Source organism: Ranitomeya imitator, chromosome 3 (genome assembly GCF_032444005.1).
Source record: "Ranitomeya imitator isolate aRanImi1 chromosome 3, aRanImi1.pri, whole genome shotgun sequence".
Taxonomy (NCBI): Eukaryota; Metazoa; Chordata; class Amphibia; order Anura; family Dendrobatidae; genus Ranitomeya; species Ranitomeya imitator.
In genome coordinates, this window is record NC_091284.1 from 346,542,432 (window position 1) to 346,562,987 (window position 20,556).

At 44.7% G+C, this 20,556-nt stretch overlaps 1 pseudogene; it reads left to right on the top strand.

The window, feature by feature from the left end:
• Positions 1-263: 263 nt before the first annotated feature.
• On the top strand, positions 264-1,614 carry LOC138671632 (posterior protein-like; annotated as a pseudogene).
• Positions 1,615-20,556: the final 18,942 nt, after the last annotated feature.

Here is a 20,556-nt window from a genome sequence, read left to right on the forward strand (position 1 = left end):
TTCTGCGGAGAGAAAGCGGAGCACAAAATCAGAGAAAAGTAGATGCACTGAACACACGTGCGGCCTGGAGCACTAGAGAGACACAAGTGATCATCAGGCACAGGGGTGAGATGCAGAGACGATAGAGAGGACCGGACAGAAGGAGCCAGAAGAGGTTAGAGGTGCGCACGCACAGAAGAGAACCTGACGTGCGCACGCCAGAAGTCCAGCAGAGGTCAGGAGCGAGCACTGGATAGAGGACGCTGCAGGAGAGCCGCGCCGGGATGCCGGGGACAGGTAAGTATAAGCGGGTGCAGGAGGCGGCAGAGAAGGAGGGGCAACCGGCGGCAGAGGAGGCGGCGTGACAACAATATGATTTACCAAAATTGTGAGTTAGAAGATAAGCTCGAGGAGTATAAGGAAAGATGTAAACTTAGGGAACAGCGAATTGCTTTGCTAGAAGAAAAGGAAGCAAAGTATAATGATGTTATGACAATATTTCGAAATCAGTTGCATGATGCTAATGTCAAACTGGAACTAAAAGAACATGATAATATGTCTTTGAAATCACAGGAAAGTACTAAAGTGAATTGCTGTAATCAAATGTGCAAATCTAATGACCAGGAGGAAAGAGACTGGACAAGGGGGAGGAGCAGCCTGTATGTACTGCTGATAGCCCTGAAGGTAACCCAAATCAGAGTTCCTCTCTCTTTACTCCTGAGTCAGGTAGATTGAGACAAATAAGGGAGAATTCGCTGTTAAATAGCAGCAATCAAGTACATTGCACAACACTCACCATACAAGAAAAAACAAACCTATGCCAGATATTAGGGAAATTTGACACAAGCGCATGAGCCATTAGTCTCTACAATAGGCTAGAGGCTGTAGTGACACAATACAATCTAGGTAATAGGGCTGCGTGTGCATTACTTCGGGTATGGCTCCCATCCCAACTCTGTGAAAAGTTGCAGCCTCCTCTAGGATATCACAAAGGATTGTCTGCAGATCTTGAATGCAATTGGGGAAATGCTAGTGACAGAATGGAGGAATTAAAGAGAGTCATGGGAGGACGAGATGCGAGAGGTACTAATGCCTTAGAAAATGCAATACTGAATAGAGGAGATGATCCAATTATTTTCTGCAGTGAATATTTGATATTATATTGTTCTGCCTATAACTGCCGTGACATGTCTCCTGATGATAACAGTTTTCTATATTCAATGGCTTACAAATGCACCTTTGTTGACTATCCAACAAAAGTTGTCTTGAGGAATGCAAATTCCTACCAAGCCTTTGTATATATATTGGACACAGGATTGGATTCAGAACACAAGTCATGACAACAAGCCCCAAAAGAGAATGTCAGAGTTAGTCAAACATGAAGGCAAAGTAAGGTTTGTTGGGAAATATTATAGATGTGGATACACAGGTCACACTATGAAAGAATGCAGAAGTAGTAAAAGAATTATCAACAATAGACCTTCTTTTGATAGGAAGCAAAATAAAAACAAGAACCAAATGCAAGTAATGGAGAGCATAGTTGCCACGCTCGCACCTAGACTGGTTGGCGCGGGCGTGCGGGGGTGTGGCCCCACTGGACCACAGACCAAACTTCCCTGGAAGGTGCATGACTAAGTAGCTTCATTGGTGTTCACTGGAGCCTCTGATGGTGAGGTCAGACTTGTGCAATAGGAAGTGACCAGGTACCACTCCAGGGTGATGTCTGGCTGTGGCTGCTGATCCCACCGGGGCACGGAACGTAGACAGGCAAGTGGGCACGGCTGGCACTCTGGCAGGCGGGCACGGCTGGGACACAGGCAGGCTTACGGGAACAACAGAGACACTGGCAGGCGGGTACGGCTGGCTCTCTGGCAGGCAGGTACGGGTACTATAGAGACACTGGCAGGTGGGCACAGCTGGCTCTCTGGCAAGCAGGTACGGGTGGCTCTCTGGCAGGACAGGAGGACAAGGCTGGTGCACTGGAAGAACCGGTATGGACCGGTCTGCAGGCTGGTATGTAAAACAGGTAAGAACCTGTTCAGACAGGAGGACTTATGAATAGGAAGAGAAATACCGCAAAAGCGGGTGCAGAGCAAAAGCACAGGAGCTAGAGCCAAGTGCAGAAACGCAGGAGGCGGAGCCAAGTGCAGAAACGCAGGAGGCGGAGCCAAGTGCAGAAGTGCAGGAGGCGGAGCCAAGAGCAGGAGGCGTAGAACCGCAGGGAGCCGAGCCAGGTAGAACCACAAGGAGCGGAGCCGCAGAGCGAGAGCTGAGCGGAGCCGCAGAGCAAAGCCACAGAGTGCAGAGCAAGGTCAGAGTGCAGAGCAAAGCTACAGAGAGCAGAGCTGAGAGCAAAGCCACAGAGTGCAGAGCTGAGAGCAGAGCAAGACACAGAGTGCAGAGCTGAGAGCAAAGCCACAAAGTGCAGAGCTGAGAGCAGAACAAAGTCAGAGTGCAGAGCAAGACACAGAGTGCAGAGCTGAGAGCAAAGCCAGGTCGCAGAGTGCTGAGCTGAAAGCAGAGAAAAGCAAGACACAGAGTACGTACAGCAGGAAAAGGAAACCAAGGCAGGGATATAAACGGACACAGGAACAGGACTAGGCTAAGACAAAGTCAGGAACAGGAAAAGGCACAGAGACATGGACACAAGCCAGGGTACAATGCCCCTCTGGGTGACGGACATAGGCCAGGGTACGAAGCCTGTTATGATCCGGTGACTTTGGAGCTGCATGAGAACTTTCACTGGAGATGATGGCCACTGTACTGACCGCAATCCTGAACTTAACACCGCAACTAGAAGTAGCCGTGGAGTGTACCTAACACACCTAGACACCTCGTCACAGCCGGAGGACTAATTACCCCTAAAGATGGAATACGTAACAGGGACTTGAATGCTGCTGTCTTAACATCTTCACCAGCCAGACACTTGGAAACTGGAAACTCTCCCACGGGGTTCAACTTCTGCCCAACAGGCAGCAGAGAAGTTCTTGGATACTGAACACAGGAAAAGTCATTAGAGATGAGTGTGGAGAACAACACCTCCACTGGGTCAGAGAAAAATTGAGGTGAACAAACTTCTGTTTTGAAATCTTCACCAGCCGGCCACAAGGACGCTGAAGGTATACACATAGGAACCATCTTCTGCCCGTTATCCAGAAGAAATCGTCCAAACGGCGGGGATGTTCCTTGGAACAGATTACAGGTATAGTCGTTGGATATGTGTGGAGAGATCGCCATCCCTTCCCCATCTTCGGTGACATCAGCACACCTTGACTCGGCGACTAACTGTTTACTGGTATAGTCACTGGAGATGTGTGGAGACATCATCACCGCTTCCCCATCTTCGGTGACGTCAGCACACCTTGACTCGATGACTAGCAGACCAGCTGAAGAAGAAGATAACACTGCTAACTGTCTTTGACGCATGGGAACCAGACACTTCTCAAGACTGGGTAAGTTCAAATGAAGCACTTTACTGGAACTCTTGACCAGAGCGGGTGGTAGAGTCCTTGGCTCAGAATGACCCATGGGCATAACAGACAGCATACGGAAAACAAACTTCTTCGTGTATAAGGCTCCAACTTGGAGCTGTAGTTGTCCTTGCAGGACTTGACTGCTCTTTAGCAGGGCTCGGCTATTATCAGACAACGCCCACACCGGGTTCTGGAGCTGTAGAACGGAAACCATACACCGACTCCGTATGACAGGAGGCTTAAACACACCAAAGCTCACAGAAGGCAGAGAAACAGTCATTAACTTTGATGGAGAGGAAGTACTCTCGCCAGGGGCAGCCTCTCCTACTGGTCCAGGGTTTTAGAGTACAGGCTTCACATGGCAGAGACCATCTGAATGTTATTTACAACCACAGGGATACAGTATTTCAATCTCGGCACCAGATTCAGGCTGAAGATTTGCCAGCCCCCTTTTATTAGACCTCTTGGATCTTGCTCGGGTGGCCGCTTCGGCAGGTTGTGGAACAGGTGAGTCTTGGACGGTCATGGACGGTACTGACGGTTTACCCACAGGTTTCTTTCGTCTGGACCGTCTCTGCGAGCTTGGATGGAAAGACTTTTCAGGAGACGCAGAGGTAGGCACATCGAAGACTTTACGGAAGGCTGCCAGGAAGGCCTCCAAGTCCGTGATGATGAGATCCCCTGCTTCAAAGAAGGGGTTGATCCGTAGCAAAGCATCTCCTGCTATGTAGGACATTATGTATCCAACCTTGAACAGATCAGAGGGGAAAGCAGAAGCATACCATTCGAAGTTCTGCATACACTGCTCCAGGAACACATGGCACTGCTTCAGATCCCCATAGTACCTTGGCGGATCCACAGGAGCTTGCTTTTCATAGGCCAAAAGTTTATTAAAGATGGCATCAGAGACAATGATTGGTGCATCTTGCTCCGAGAACGAAAGGACATGGGACTCAGCGGGAACCATGGCCTGTGCAAACTGTCACGCTCGTGCCCAGACTGGTTTGCGCGGGCGTGCGGGGATGTGGCCCCCCTAGACCACAGACCTAACTTTCCTGGAAGGGGCGTAACTAAGTAGCTTCCTAGGTGTTCGCTGGAGCCTCTGATGGTGAGGTCAGACTTGTGCAATAGGAAGCTACCAGGTACCACTCCAGGGTGGTGTCTGGCTGTGGCTGCTGATCCCACCGGGGAATGGAACATAAACAGGCAAGCGGACATGGCTGGTACTCTGGCAGGCGGGCATGGCTGGGACACAGGCAGGCGGACGGGTACAACAGAGACACTGGCAGGTGGGTATGGCTGGCTCTCTGGCAGGCAGGTACGGGTACTACAGAGACACTGTCAGGCGGGCACGGCTGGCTTTCTGAAGACACAAAAGAGAATGGTAAAACCAAAAACACTCAGTTTGAAAAAATGTTTGCAGTAATCCGCAAGTGCTAGTAAAAGATGTAAATAACAGGGTATTTGGTTGATACGTTTTTTGCAAAAAATGTATACTAAGCTGCTCTACCAATCTTCACGGTATACCCATATCAGAGCAGTCCTAACTAATGTATGCAATCCCTATCTGATGTATTTAAAAACCTGATCATCTGTACATTACCTGTGTGAACAGGGTTCAGAGAGGAAAAATCCATGTGTGCATACAGGGTAGAACAGCTTTTGTGCAGCTAGCCCAAGAGGAGTGGTGGAACTCCCCAGTCTTGTAGACACAAGAGAACAATTATGGAAACAGGAACACATGGGCTACCTGCACAGAGAACAAGTCTGTAAGAACATGTTCACACACCACCAAGAAACCTGAAGACACAAAAGAGAATGGTAAAACCAAAAACACTCAGTTTGAAAAAATGTTTGCAGTAATCCGCAAGTGCTAGTAAAAGATGTAAATAACAGGGTATTTGGTTGATACGTTTTTTGCAAAAAATGTATACTAAGCTGCTCTACCAATCTTCACGGTATACCCATATCAGAGCAGTCCTAACTAATGTATGCAATCCCTATCTGATGTATTTAAAAACCTGATCATCTGTACATTACCTGTGTGAACAGGGTTCAGAGAGGAAAAATCCATGTGTGCATACAGGGTAGAACAGCTTTTGTGCAGCTAGCCCAAGAGGAGTGGTGGAACTCCCCAGTCTTGTAGACACAAGAGAACAATTATGGAAACAGGAACACATGGGCTACCTGCACAGAGAACAAGTCTGTAAGAACATGTTCACACACCACCAAGAAACCTGAAGACACAAAAGAGAATGGTAAAACCAAAAACACTCAGTTTGAAAAAATGTTTGCAGTAATCCGCAAGTGCTAGTAAAAGATGTAAATAACAGGGTATTTGGTTGATACGTTTTTTGCAAAAAATGTATACTAAGCTGCTCAACCAATCTTCACGGTATACCCATATCAGAGCAGTCCTAACTAATGTATGCAATCCCTATCTGATGTATTTAAAAACCTGATCATCTGTACATTACCTGTGTGAACAGGGTTCAGAGAGGAAAAATCCATGTGTGCATACAGGGTAGAACAGCTTTTGTGCAGCTAGCCCAAGAGGAGTGGTGGAACTCCCCAGTCTTGTAGACACAAGAGAACAATTATGGAAACAGGAACACATGGGCTACCTGCACAGAGAACAAGTCTGTAAGAACATGTTCACACACCACCAAGAAACCTGAAGACACAAAAGAGAATGGTAAAACCAAAAACACTCAGTTTGAAAAAATGTTTGCAGTAATCCGCAAGTGCTAGTAAAAGATGTAAATAACAGGGTATTTGGTTGATACGTTTTTTGCAAAAAATGTATACTAAGCTGCTCTACCAATCTTCACGGTATACCCATATCAGAGCAGTCCTAACTAATGTATGCAATCCCTATCTGATGTATTTAAAAACCTGATCATCTGTACATTACCTGTGTGAACAGGGTTCAGAGAGGAAAAATCCTTGTGTGCATACAGGGTAGAACAGCTTTTGTGCAGCTAGCCCAAGAGGAGTGGTGGAACTCCCCAGTCTTGTAGACACAAGAGAACAATTATGGAAACAGGAACACATGGGCTACCTGCACAGAGAACAAGTCTGTAAGAACATGTTCACACACCACCAAGAAACCTGAAGACACAAAAGAGAATGGTAAAACCAAAAACACTCAGTTTGAAAAAATGTTTGCAGTAATCCGCAAGTGCTAGTAAAAGATGTAAATAACAGGGTATTTGGTTGATACGTTTTTTGCAAAAAATGTATACTAAGCTGCTCTACCAATCTTCACGGTATACCCATATCAGAGCAGTCCTAACTAATGTATGCAATCCCTATCTGATGTATTTAAAAACCTGATCATCTGTACATTACCTGTGTGAACAGGGTTCAGAGAGGAAAAATCCATGTGTGCATACAGGGTAGAACAGCTTTTGTGCAGCTAGCCCAAGAGGAGTGGTGGAACTCCCCAGTCTTGTAGACACAAGAGAACAATTATGGAAACAGGAACACATAGGCTACCTGCACAGAGAACAAGTCTGTAAGAACATGTTCACACACCACCAAGAAACCTGAAGACACAAAAGAGAATGGTAAAACCAAAAACACTCAGTTTGAAAAAATGTTTGCAGTAATCCGCAAGTGCTAGTAAAAGATGTAAATAACAGGGTATTTGGTTGATACGTTTTTTGCAAAAAATGTATACTATTCTGCTCTACCAATCTTCACGGTATACCCATATCAGAGCAGTCCTAACTAATGTATGCAATCCCTATCTGATGTATTTAAAAACCTGATCATCTGTACATTACCTGTGTGAACAGGGTTCAGAGAGGAAAAATCCATGTGTGCATACAGGGTAGAACAGCTTTTGTGCAGCTAGCCCAAGAGGAGTGGTGGAACTCCCCAGTCTTGTAGACACAAGAGAACAATTATGGAAACAGGAACACATGGGCTACCTGCACAGAGAACTAGTCTGTAAGAACATGTTCACACACCACCAAGAAACCTGAAGACACAAAAGAGAATGGTAAAACCAAAAACACTCAGTTTGAAAAAATGTTTGCAGTAATCCGCAAGTGCTAGTAAAAGATGTAAATAACAGGGTATTTGGTTGATACGTTTTTTGCAAAAAATGTATACTAAGCTGCTCTACCAATCTTCACGGTATACCCATATCAGAGCAGTCCTAACTAATGTATGCAATCCCTATCTGATGTATTTAAAAACCTGATCATCTGTACATTACCTGTGTGAACAGGGTTCAGAGAGGAAAAATCCATGTGTGCATACAGGGTAGAACAGCTTTTGTGCAGCTAGCCCAAGAGGAGTGGTGGAACTCCCCAGTCTTGTAGACACAAGAGAACAATTATGGAAACAGGAACACATAGGCTACCTGCACAGAGAACAAGTCTGTAAGAACATGTTCACACACCACCAAGAAACCTGAAGACACAAAAGAGAATGGTAAAACCAAAAACACTCAGTTTGAAAAAATGTTTGCAGTAATCCGCAAGTGCTAGTAAAAGATGTAAATAACAGGGTATTTGGTTGATACGTTTTTTGCAAAAAATGTATACTAAGCTGCTCTACCAATCTTCACGGTATACCCATATCAGAGCAGTCCTAACTAATGTATGCAATCCCTATCTGATGTATTTAAAAACCTGATCATCTGTACATTACCTGTGTGAACAGGGTTCAGAGAGGAAAAATCCATGTGTGCATACAGGGTAGAACAGCTTTTGTGCAGCTAGCCCAAGAGGAGTGGTGGAACTCCCCAGTCTTGTAGACACAAGAGAACAATTATGGAAACAGGAACACATGGGCTACCTGCACAGAGAACAAGTCTGTAAGAACATGTTCACACACCACCAAGAAACCTGAAGACACAAAAGAGAATGGTAAAACCAAAAACACTCAGTTTGAAAAAATGTTTGCAGTAATCCGCAAGTGCTAGTAAAAGATGTAAATAACAGGGTATTTGGTTGATACGTTTTTTGCAAAAAATGTATACTAAGCTGCTCTACCAATCTTCACGGTATACCCATATCAGAGCAGTCCTAACTAATGTATGCAATCCCTATCTGATGTATTTAAAAACCTGATCATCTGTACATTACCTGTGTGAACAGGGTTCAGAGAGGAAAAATCCATGTGTGCATACAGGGTAGAACAGCTTTTGTGCAGCTAGCCCAAGAGGAGTGGTGGAACTCCCCAGTCTTGTAGACACAAGAGAACAATTATGGAAACAGGAACACATGGGCTACCTGCACAGAGAACTAGTCTGTAAGAACATGTTCACACACCACCAAGAAACCTGAAGACACAAAAGAGAATGGTAAAACCAAAAACACTCAGTTTGAAAAAATGTTTGCAGTAATCCGCAAGTGCTAGTAAAAGATGTAAATAACAGGGTATTTGGTTGATACGTTTTTTGCAAAAAATGTATACTAAGCTGCTCTACCAATCTTCACGGTATACCCATATCAGAGCAGTCCTAACTAATGTATGCAATCCCTATCTGATGTATTTAAAAACCTGATCATCTGTACATTACCTGTGTGAACAGGGTTCAGAGAGGAAAAATCCATGTGTGCATACAGGGTAGAACAGCTTTTGTGCAGCTAGCCCAAGAGGAGTGGTGGAACTCCCCAGTCTTGTAGACACAAGAGAACAATTATGGAAACAGGAACACATGGGCTACCTGCACAGAGAACAAGTCTGTAAGAACATGTTCACACACCACCAAGAAACCTGAAGACACAAAAGAGAATGGTAAAACCAAAAACACTCAGTTTGAAAAAATGTTTGCAGTAATCCGCAAGTGCTAGTAAAAGATGTAAATAACAGGGTATTTGGTTGATACGTTTTTTGCAAAAAATGTATACTAAGCTGCTCTACCAATCTTCACGGTATACCCATATCAGAGCAGTCCTAACTAATGTATGCAATCCCTATCTGATGTATTTAAAAACCTGATCATCTGTACATTACCTGTGTGAACAGGGTTCAGAGAGGAAAAATCCATGTGTGCATACAGGGTAGAACAGCTTTTGTGCAGCTAGCCCAAGAGGAGTGGTGGAACTCCCCAGTCTTGTAGACACAAGAGAACAATTATGGAAACAGGAACACATGGGCTACCTGCACAGAGAACTAGTCTGTAAGAACATGTTCACACACCACCAAGAAACCTGAAGACACAAAAGAGAATGGTAAAACCAAAAACACTCAGTTTGAAAAAATGTTTGCAGTAATCCGCAAGTGCTAGTAAAAGATGTAAATAACAGGGTATTTGGTTGATACGTTTTTTGCAAAAAATGTATACTAAGCTGCTCTACCAATCTTCACGGTATACCCATATCAGAGCAGTCCTAACTAATGTATGCAATCCCTATCTGATGTTTTTAAAAACCTGATCATCTGTACATTACCTGTGTGAACAGGGTTCAGAGAGGAAAAATCCATGTGTGCATACAGGGTAGAACAGCTTTTGTGCAGCTAGCCCAAGAGGAGTGGTGGAACTCCCCAGTCTTGTAGACACAAGAGAACAATTATGGAAACAGGAACACATGGGCTACCTGCACAGAGAACAAGTCTGTAAGAACATGTTCACACACCACCAAGAAACCTGAAGACACAAAAGAGAATGGTAAAACCAAAAACACTCAGTTTGAAAAAATGTTTGCAGTAATCCGCAAGTGCTAGTAAAAGATGTAAATAACAGGGTATTTGGTTGATACGTTTTTTGCAAAAAATGTATACTAAGCTGCTCTACCAATCTTCACGGTATACCCATATCAGAGCAGTCCTAACTAATGTATGCAATCCCTATCTGATGTATTTAAAAACCTGATCATCTGTACATTACCTGTGTGAACAGGGTTCAGAGAGGAAAAATCCATGTGTGCATACAGGGTAGAACAGCTTTTGTGCAGCTAGCCCAAGAGGAGTGGTGGAACTCCCCAGTCTTGTAGACACAAGAGAACAATTATGGAAACAGGAACACATGGGCTACCTGCACAGAGAACAAGTCTGTAAGAACATGTTCACACACCACCAAGAAACCTGAAGACACAAAAGAGAATGGTAAAACCAAAAACACTCAGTTTGAAAAAATGTTTGCAGTAATCCGCAAGTGCTGGCTTTCTGGCAGGCAGGTAGAGGTGACTCTCTGGCAGGACAGAAGGACTAAGCTGGTACACTGGAAGAACCGGTATGGACCGGTCTGCAGGCTGATATGTAAAACAGGTAAGAACCTGTTCAGACAGGAGGACTTATGAATAGGAAGAGAAAGACCGCAAGAGCAGATGCAGAGCAAAAGCACAGGAGCTAGAGCCAAGAACAGAGATGCAGGAGGCGGAGCCAGGAGGAGGAGCCAAGTGCAGAAACGCAGGAGGCGAAGCCAAGAGCAGGAGGCGTAGAACCGCAAGGAGCGGAGCCAGGTAGAACCACAAGGAGCGGAGCCGCAAAGCGAGAGCTGAGCGGAGCCACAGAGCAAAGCCACAGAGTGCAGAGCAAGGTCAGAGTGCAGAGCAAAGCTACAGAGAGCAGAGCTGAGAGCAAAGCCACAGAATGCAGAGCTGAGAGCAGAGCAAGACACAGAGTGCAGAGCTGAGAGCAAAGCCACAGAGTGCAGAGCTGAGAGCAAAGCCACAAAGTGCAGAGCTGAGGCATAACAAAGTCAGAGTGCAGAGCAAAACACAGGGTGCAGAGCTGAGAGCAAAGCCAGGTCGCAGAGAGCGGAGCCGAAAGCAGAGCAAAGCAAGACACAGAGTGCGCACAGCAGGGAAAGGAAACCAAGGCAGAGATATAAACGGACACAGGAACAGGACTAGGCTAAGACTAAGTCAGGAACAGGCCAAGGCACAGAGACATGGACACAAGCCAGGGTACAACGCCCTTCTGGGTGGCGGACATAGGCCAGGGTACCTAGCCCCTCTGGGTAGCTACGCAAGGACATTGGCCAGGGTACTAAGCCCCACTGGGTGGCTACAAAGGACACAGACTAGGGTACAACACCCCCCTGGGTGACGGACACGAGAGTAAAAGAGACAGGGCCTGGCACCTCTGCAGGTAAGAACTGACTGAGAGAGTAAGTTGCACAGGCCCCACCAATTGGTGGGGATCTCTTAAATACAGGAAGCCTCATGGCAATTGGCCGGGGACACCTTAGCAAGGTGCACACAGACTCAATAAGACACAGGAGTTGCCGGCGCCGCCCCCCTATGCACACAGACAGAGCATGGCACACAGCATGGAGCTGGCAGCAGAGAGAAGTCACAAGATGGCCCAGAGAAGTGAGTGAGTTGAGTGTAATGCAGGTTGGCGATGGGAGGCCATGTAGTGATGCCAGCAGGGTTTTTACAATAGTCTTCCTGAAGTTACATTATATGGCCCACTTCTGGAAGAGCTGAGGAAGATTGGAAAGGCAATGGCAGGAAAGCCAGAGGAATTAAAGATCCCATCTCCAACAAATCCTTATGTAAAACAATAGGGATGTCAGGCCCCAGTGTTGTCCCTAGTGAGTCAGCTTAGCAGGGACAAGGGCAGGAGACCCCGTATTCAGGGTACGGTAGGGGGCCATCCTACAAACATCTTACTGGATACAGGTGCTGCTGTCAGTTTAACTAATCTGGATTTGAAAATAGATCTTAGTGGTAAACAGATTTTCCTGAGAGGTTTTGGAAGACAATTAGTATCTTCAGTGCAATCTTTGCCAGTAACAATGTGTTGAGCATGGCTTATATCTTTCACCAACACATGAAGGTACCATTATTGGGTCAGATGTTATGAAATAACATGGACTTATTGTGGATTTGTGGAACTGGATGTTGTGGAGAGGATCACTGTATAGAGGCTGTTTAAAGATGGTTACTGACAATTTTGGCATTGATTCAATCAAAGGTGCAGAATCTTTAGGTCCAGCTATGCTTTTGAGAACAGATGATGAAACATTGGCTGAGATCTTGTGGCAGCATAACAATTCCAAGGGAAACAATTAACATTTTGTCGGTTGCCACAAGGATTCAAGGCTAGTTCTACTTACTTCCATAAGTGTATGGTTGAAATTTTGTCACATTTCTCAGAACCTGATTGTATCATACAGTATGTAGATGATATGTAGATGATATTCTGCTCCAAACTGATACAAAAGAACAACACTATGCATTGTTGAGTGAACTGTTAACCATTCTTGAGAAGTCAGGCCTTAAGCGTAATCCTAAGTTGATGAGAGAATCTGTGTCATTTTTGGGTGTAATAATTTCAAAGGGAGGAAAAATTCCTGACCCCAACAGGTGTGAGACTATAAGGAAATTGCCAAGGCCAAACACAAAAACAGCGCTGAGACAGTTCTTGGGACTAGTTGGATCTTGCAAAGATTTCATTGAGAGATTTGCTGAAAAAGCAAAACCCCTCTATGAACTCCTCAAAGGTGAAAAAAGGGAAGCTGATCCATTGGAATTAATGGGAGATCATGAAGGGTCCTTTGTCAGGTTGAAAATCAGCCTCACTCAAGCACCTGCTCTGAGCAATCCAAACCCAGATCTACCTTTTGCTTTGCAGGTTCACGCCTCTGTGATAGCAATTATGGCTGTATTGCTACAGGAGAGGCATGGAAAATGGGTTCCTGTTGGATACCTATCGAGATTGTTAAGAAATAGGATTTGATGATTGTGTGAGGAATCTGTTGGCAGTACATTGGGCTATACTATCCACAGAATACATAGTAGGATTTTCTGAAATCATACTACAAACACCCCACACGCCCATCAAAATGCTCTTGGAGCGAACACTCAGTGGTGCATCTTCCCAAAGAGTAGCAAGATGGCTGGTAGCTTTGACACCTAGGAACATCACAGCAACTCATGATACTAACTACATCCTGCCACAATTGATGCTATACAAAGGGGAAAAACATGACTGTGGGGAGGTACACATGACCAAGACCCAGGAGGTGTTTAGATTAGTGGTAGGAAAGGAAGATCTAAAAATTTGGGTGGATGGATCAAGGTATGGGTGGGTGGATCAAGGTATTGGGAAGAGGGACAATTTTACACAGGTTATGCCCTGTGGTGTCCTCAAACAAATGATCCAATTCTCATTAAAGGCCCAAGAAAATTCTCAGCACAAAGAGCTGAACTAGAAGCTGTGAGGGAAGCAATTTTACATTTCAGTGCAGGGCCTATCGCAATTTTCTCAGTGCATATGTCACAAGATCACTTACTGAGTACATGCATTTGTGGCACACAGTGATGCATCAAGTAAGACACTAGTACATGGTTCAGTTTTGAAAAACATTTGGGACAAGGCTAGTGCAGAACCACAAAGAGTGGCGATAATAAAGGTGAAAGCACATCAAAAAGGCAATGACGAAATTACAGTTGGTAATAACAAGGTAGATGAATTAGCTGAAGAGGCAGCAGTGATAGGAGAAAGTGGACTTCCTATGATGTAGAGGGAAAGCAAGCCTGGGAAGAACAAGATTTTGAGGACAAGGACAAAGATGAGTTGGAGTTGGAGTGTTTCCCTGTTGTTAAAGCACCTACACCTTGTTTGGCAGCAGAGCAGGATAAAGACTCAATTTTGAATCAAATCAAATGCAAAATTAAGGAAAAGTCAACAGATAAGCCCCAAAAATATATCCTGCAAGATGAGCTATTATTAAGAGAGACTTCAAAAGGCCCTAAATTTGTAGTGCCATCTCAGTACCAAAAGGATATTGCTAAAGAAAACCATAGATTGACAGGACACTTGGGGGGTTGACAGTACTTTTATTCAAACCAAATACTGGTGGGAGAACATGGAAAATACTATTTCAGAAATTATCCAAGAATGCTTAATCTTTGCCCAAATGAACCCTAGACCAAAGGGACAAAAATCTGTGCTTTCCAGAGTACCTTTGGCTGAAGGGCCATGGGAGAGATTACAAATTGACTTTGTTGGTCCTTGCCAAGTACTACAAATGGTTATCGGTACATGCTAGTGATAGTTGATGTTTTTTCCAAATGGGTGGAAGCTTTGCCCATATGGAAGGACAGGGCTACCACAGCAGCAGCTGCATTATGGAGGGATGTTTTCTCAAGGTGGTGATTCCCAAAAGTCATTGAATCAGACAAAGGTATACATTTCACCGGCAAAGTCATGACTAATATGTGTGAAATGTTGAATGAAGAACAGAAGTTTCATGTATCATATTATCCGCAATCATCTGGGATAGTAGAAAGAATGAATCGAACTTTAAAAGAGAGATTAAAGAAAATGGTTTTGCAATCTGGAAGTAATTGGCTGTGTCACCTACCTGCGGGGAACGGATGCAAAGAGCACTGCAATCACCCCATATCAACTAATGACTGGTAGAGTAATGAACCTTTGCCATCCTGCATATCCCAAACTTAGTACTCCCATGAGAGAAAGTGCAGAGAAGGAAAAATTCCTGACACAGTTATAGGACCAAGTACAAAAATATTTAAATTTTGCAGCTGCTAATATGGGTCCAAAGGCAAAGGAAGAACCAGACAAGAACCAGACAAGCCACCCATAAAATTACAACTAGGTGGCAGGGTGTTGGTAAAGAATTTTGTACCCAAATGTTCATGGGATGCAAATTGGATAGGGCCTTATGTGGTAACTATGACACTGAATGAACAAGTGGTAAAAGTTTAATGAATAGACAAGAAAAGTGTCAAATGCATGAAAAGGATTGCTATAGAAAAAGTGGGTTCATGCAGATCAGTGTAAACGGATATAACTGATAAGAATTTGATGCCGCTCTTTTTGTTTTTTTCCAGGATCCTAAATGATGCGTGAATTCAAAGATGGAAATTTCTGGATTCTGGATATGAGAATTGCAGCAATTTTGTTGGCAATTGGAATCATCAATCCTATGCAATCAACTCACATTGAACACTCTGGAGATATCGATCAGGGTATATTACCCAACGAGGATTATGGGAACATATTATTTACACACCCATAACCATTGATGCAAATAGCGACTATAAAGATAATGGTGTTAAAAGTAGGACAGTGAGACTGATACCAGAGGGTAAAAAGGTAACTGGGAGATATTATCAGGGTCCCAGCAATCAGTATAGTGTTGTCTTTTCTTTTTGGAGAGTCAATCATAGCTCTAGTACCCAGAGATTAACATATATGGAAGGAGTACAAAATATAGATCCAGAATCACTACAGCCATTCATGAGGGCTACAGTTTATGCAAATGAAACTTGGTACTGGTTGAGGGAAGTGTCTAAGTTACCCAACAAAAATGAGGAAAAGGGAATAGGTTATGGGTTTTTTAGTGACAACTTAAAAGAAGGAGAATATTTGTTTGTGTGTGGTATATATTGGCTTAATAATATACACCCAATGTTCAGGCCAAAAAGGATTACCCTCGCATATCGTGAGGCATACATTGGAGATGCTACTACAGAGGTTGAGATGTCAGTTCAGCAAGGGCCACATTTTATAAATGGTTCACTGTCTAAGCCATATGAGTCCTATAGAGTAATGGTTGGATATTGGGCATGTGGAACACCAGAAACAGAGATAGGTGAGATGCACATTATTGATGCCGCTCCAGATTACATGAAACCATGTGTCACTAATAGTGTTGAGCATTCCGATACTGCAAATATCTGGTATCGGCCGATATTCGCTGCATCGGAATTCTTTTGCGATATCAGATACCAGAATTGGAAGTTCCTATAGTGCAATGATGCACTATAATGGAGTGTGGGTGGTGCGTGGGTGGAGACTGCATGTGTGTGTGTGCGGGCGGGGTCTGTGTGTGACCGTGGGGGGTCTGTGCGGGACTGCCGGGGGTCTATGCGTGCCTGCCAGTGGTCTGTGCGGCCTGCCGGGGATCTGTGCGTGCCTGCCGGGGCTCTGTGTGGGCTGCCTGGGCTCTGTGCGGGCTGCCGGGGGTCTGTGCGACCAGCCGGGGGATTGTGCGGGCCTGCCGGGGCTCTGTGCGGGCTGCCGGGGCTCTGTGGGTGCCTGCCGGGGGTCTGTGCGGCCTGCCTGGGGTCTGTGTGGGCCTGCCGGGGCTCTGTTCGGGCTGCCGGGGTCTGTACGTGCCTGCCGGGGGTCTGTGCGTGCCTGCCGGGGGTCTGTGCGGGCCTGCCGAGGCTCTGTGCGGGCTGCCGGGGGTCTGTGCGGGCCTGCAGGGGGTCTGGGCAGGCCTGCCAGGGCTCTGTGCGGGCTTCCGGGGGTCTGTGCGGGCTGCCTGGGGTCTGTGCTGGCCTGCCGGGGCTCTGTGGGCTGCCGGGGCTCTGTGTGGGCTGCCGGGGCTCTGTGCGGGCTGCCGGGGGTCTGTGCGTGTGTGCAGGCATCGTCCGATGGGACTACAGTGATTGACACATTAGCCAATGATGGGACAGTACTAGTCCCATCATCCGGCTAATGTTTTGAATGTAAAAAAAAAAAAAAAAACTACATACATACTACATACATGCTACATACATACATACTACATACATACTACATACATACTACATTCATACTATATACTACATACATACTACATACATACTTCATACATACATACTACATACATACTACATACAATACGTTCATACATTACATATAATACATATATATAGACATACAGTACATATAACATAGAATATATACTCACCATCACTTGTCACTTTGTTCCCCGAAGCCAGTGTCATCTGTAAAAAATATTAAAATAACAAACATCCAATATACTCCCTGATCCGCAGAAATCCACGAGTGTCCCACGACGATCTCCCGTGGAGAACGGCAGCATCAGCTGATGCGACCGCTCTCCAGAGGCTCGAGGAACACAATGATGGGAAGAAGGTATCTTTCCGAACTGTATTCCTCTGCCGCTGTAAAAAAAATAGTCCTTAGTCTCACTTTTGGCATTGCTGTGTGAGAAATGTTCCCACGCAGCAATTGCCATAAAGTGAGCCTTTGAACTATAGTAACCTCAGTGATGCACTGCAGGAGCCATTGTCTCCTGTCAGTGTGTCACTGAGGGTCCTATAGAGCAGTGATGTCACCGATGTCGTTATTAATTGGACTACGGCGGACCGGTAGTATACGGTTTATTATTTTACATTTTTTGCAGGCGCTGAAGTATGGTAAGTATGGTTAAATGAAGAATATTAAAATACTTTTTTCCTAATGTGTGCGTGTTTTATTATCCCTTTATTACTATTGGATTAATAATGGATAGGCATCTTATTGACGCCTCTCCGTTATTAACCAGGATTAATGTCACCTTGCAATAGCAAGGTGACATTAACCCCTTATTACCCCATATCCCACCGCTACACGGGAGTGGGAAGAGAGGGACTAAGTGCCGGAATTGGCGCATCTTACAGATGCGCCATTTCTGGGGAGGCTGCGGACTGGTATTTGTAGCCTGGGGGGGGGGGGCAATATCCATGGCCCCTCTCTAGGCTAGAATATCAGCCCGCAGCTGTCTACGTAGCCTTTCTGGCTATCAAATATAGGTGGACCCCACGTCATTTTTTGGGGGGTCCCCCTATTTTAATAGCCAGTAAAGGCTACGCAGACAGCTGCGGGCTGATATTCATAGCAGGCTACCAATATTGGTCCCCGGCCGTCGGCTTTCCCTCTCTGGCGCAGAAAATTGCGCGGGAGCCCACAACGTTTTTTTCAGTTTTTTTTTTGTTTTTTTTTTAATTCAACACTCATTAAGGCCTCTTTCACACTTATGTCGGTACGGGTCCGTCGTTATGCGTCGGGTCGACGTACCGACGCACGTTGTGAAATTTGTGCACGACGTGTGCAGCGGATGCAGTTTTTCAACGCATCCGCTGCCCATTCTGAAGTCCGGGAAGGAGGGGGCCGAGTTTCGGCCACGCATGCGCGGTAGAAAATGGCAGACGCGATGGACAAAAAAACGTTCACTTGAACGTTTTTTCGTGCCGACGGTACGCCAAAACATGACGAATCCGTTGCACGACGGGCACGACTTGTGGCCATCCATCGTGATCCATCGCTAATACAAGTCTATGGGTAAAAAACGCATCCTGCGAGCACATTTGCAGGATCCGTTTTTTTTTTCCAAAAGGACGGATTGCGACGGATTGCTAAAAACGCAAGTATGAAAGTAGCCTTAGAAACATTGGCCTTTCTATTATATATCTATGAATATATCTATAGATATATTTATAGATAGATATATCTATAGATACATAGATGAATCTATCAATATATCTGGCTGCTTCCACACATCAGGTTTTTGCCATCAGGCACAATCCGGCGAGTTTTGAAAAAAACGGATCTGGTTTTTTTTTCGGCCGGTTCCGTTTTTTTCCACAGGATTCGTTTTTTCCGCTGGATCCGTTTTTTTCCGCAGGATTCGTTTTTTCCGCTGGATCCGTTTTTTCCGCAGGATTCGTTTTTTCCGCTGGATCCGTTTTTTCCGCAGGATTAGTTTTTTTCCACCGGATCCGTTTTTTTACGCCAGGTCCGTTTTTTTCCATTGGATCCGTTTTTTTCCGCAGGATCCGTTTTTTTCTGTCGGATCTATTTTTTTCCGCTGGGTCCGTTTTTCCCAAAAGGACGGATTGCGACAGGTTGCTAAAAATGCAAGTGTGAAAGTAGCCTTAGAAACATTGGCCTTTCTATTATATATCTATGGATATATCTATCTATAGATATATTTATAGATAGATATATCTATAGATACATGTATCTATCCATATATCTGGCTGCTTTCACACATCAGGTTTTTGCCATCAGGCACAATCCGGCGAGTTTTGAAAAAAACGGATCTGGTTTTTTTTTCGGCAGGATTCGTTTTTTTCCGCCGGTTCCGTTTTTTTCCATCGGATTCGTTTTTTCCTCTGGATCCGTTTTTTTCCGCAGGATTCGTTTTTTCCGCTGGATCTGTTTTTTCCGCAGGATTAGTTTTTTTCCGCCGGATCTGTTTTTTCCCACCGGATCCGTTTTTTTACGCAGGATCCGTTTTTTTTACGCCAGGTCCGTTTTTTCCATCGGATCCATTTTTTTCCGCAGGATCCGTTTTTTTCTGTCGGATCCATTTTTTTTCGCCGGGTCCGTTTTTCCAAAAGGACGGATTGCGACAGATTGCTAAAAATGCAAGTGTGAAAGTAGCCTTAGAAACATTGGCCTTTCTATTATATATCTATGGATATATCTATCTATAGATATATTTATAGATAGATATATATATAGATACATGTATCTATCCATATATCTGGCTGCTTTCACACATCAGGTTTTTGCCGTCAGGCACAATCCAGCGACTTTTGAAAAAAACTGATCCGTTTTTTTTCTGCCGGATCCGATTTTTTCCGCAAGATTAGTTTTTTTCCATCGGATCCTGTTTTTTCCGCAAGATTCGCTTTTTTCCGCCGGAACCGTTTTTTTTCCGCAGGATACATTTTTTTACGCCAGATCCGTTTTTTCCATAGGATCTGTTTATTTCAACCGGATCCGTTTTTTTCAAAACTCGCCGGATTGTGCCTGACGGCAAAAACCTTAATTTAACCATACTTACCATACTTCAGCGCCTGCAAAAAGCGTAAAATGATAAACCGTATACTACCTGTCCCCCGTAGTCCAATTAATAACGACATTGGTGACGTCACTGCTCTATAGGACCCTCAGTGACACACTGACAGGAGACAATGGCTCCTGCAGTGCATCACTGAGAGCTTACTATAGTTCAAAGTCTCACTTTATGGCAATTGCTGCGTGGGAAAATTTCTCACACAGCAATGCCAAAAGTGAGACTAGGGACAATTTTTTTTTACAGCGGAGGAATACAGTACGGAAGGATACCTTCTTCCTGTCATTGTGTTCCTGGAGCCCCTGGAGAGCGGTCGCATCAGCTGATGCTGCCGTTCTCCATGGGAGATCGTCGTGGGACACTCATGGATTTCTGTGGACAGGCAGTATATTGGTTGTTTGTTATTTAATATTTTTTACAGATGACACCGGCTTCGGGGATGAAAATGACAAGTGATGGTGAATATGTACTCTATGTTTAATGTACTGTATGTCTGCATGTATGTATTGTATGTAATGTATGAATGTACTGTATGTAGTATGTATGTAGTATGTATACAGTATGTATGGGTTTTTTTTTTTTCATTCA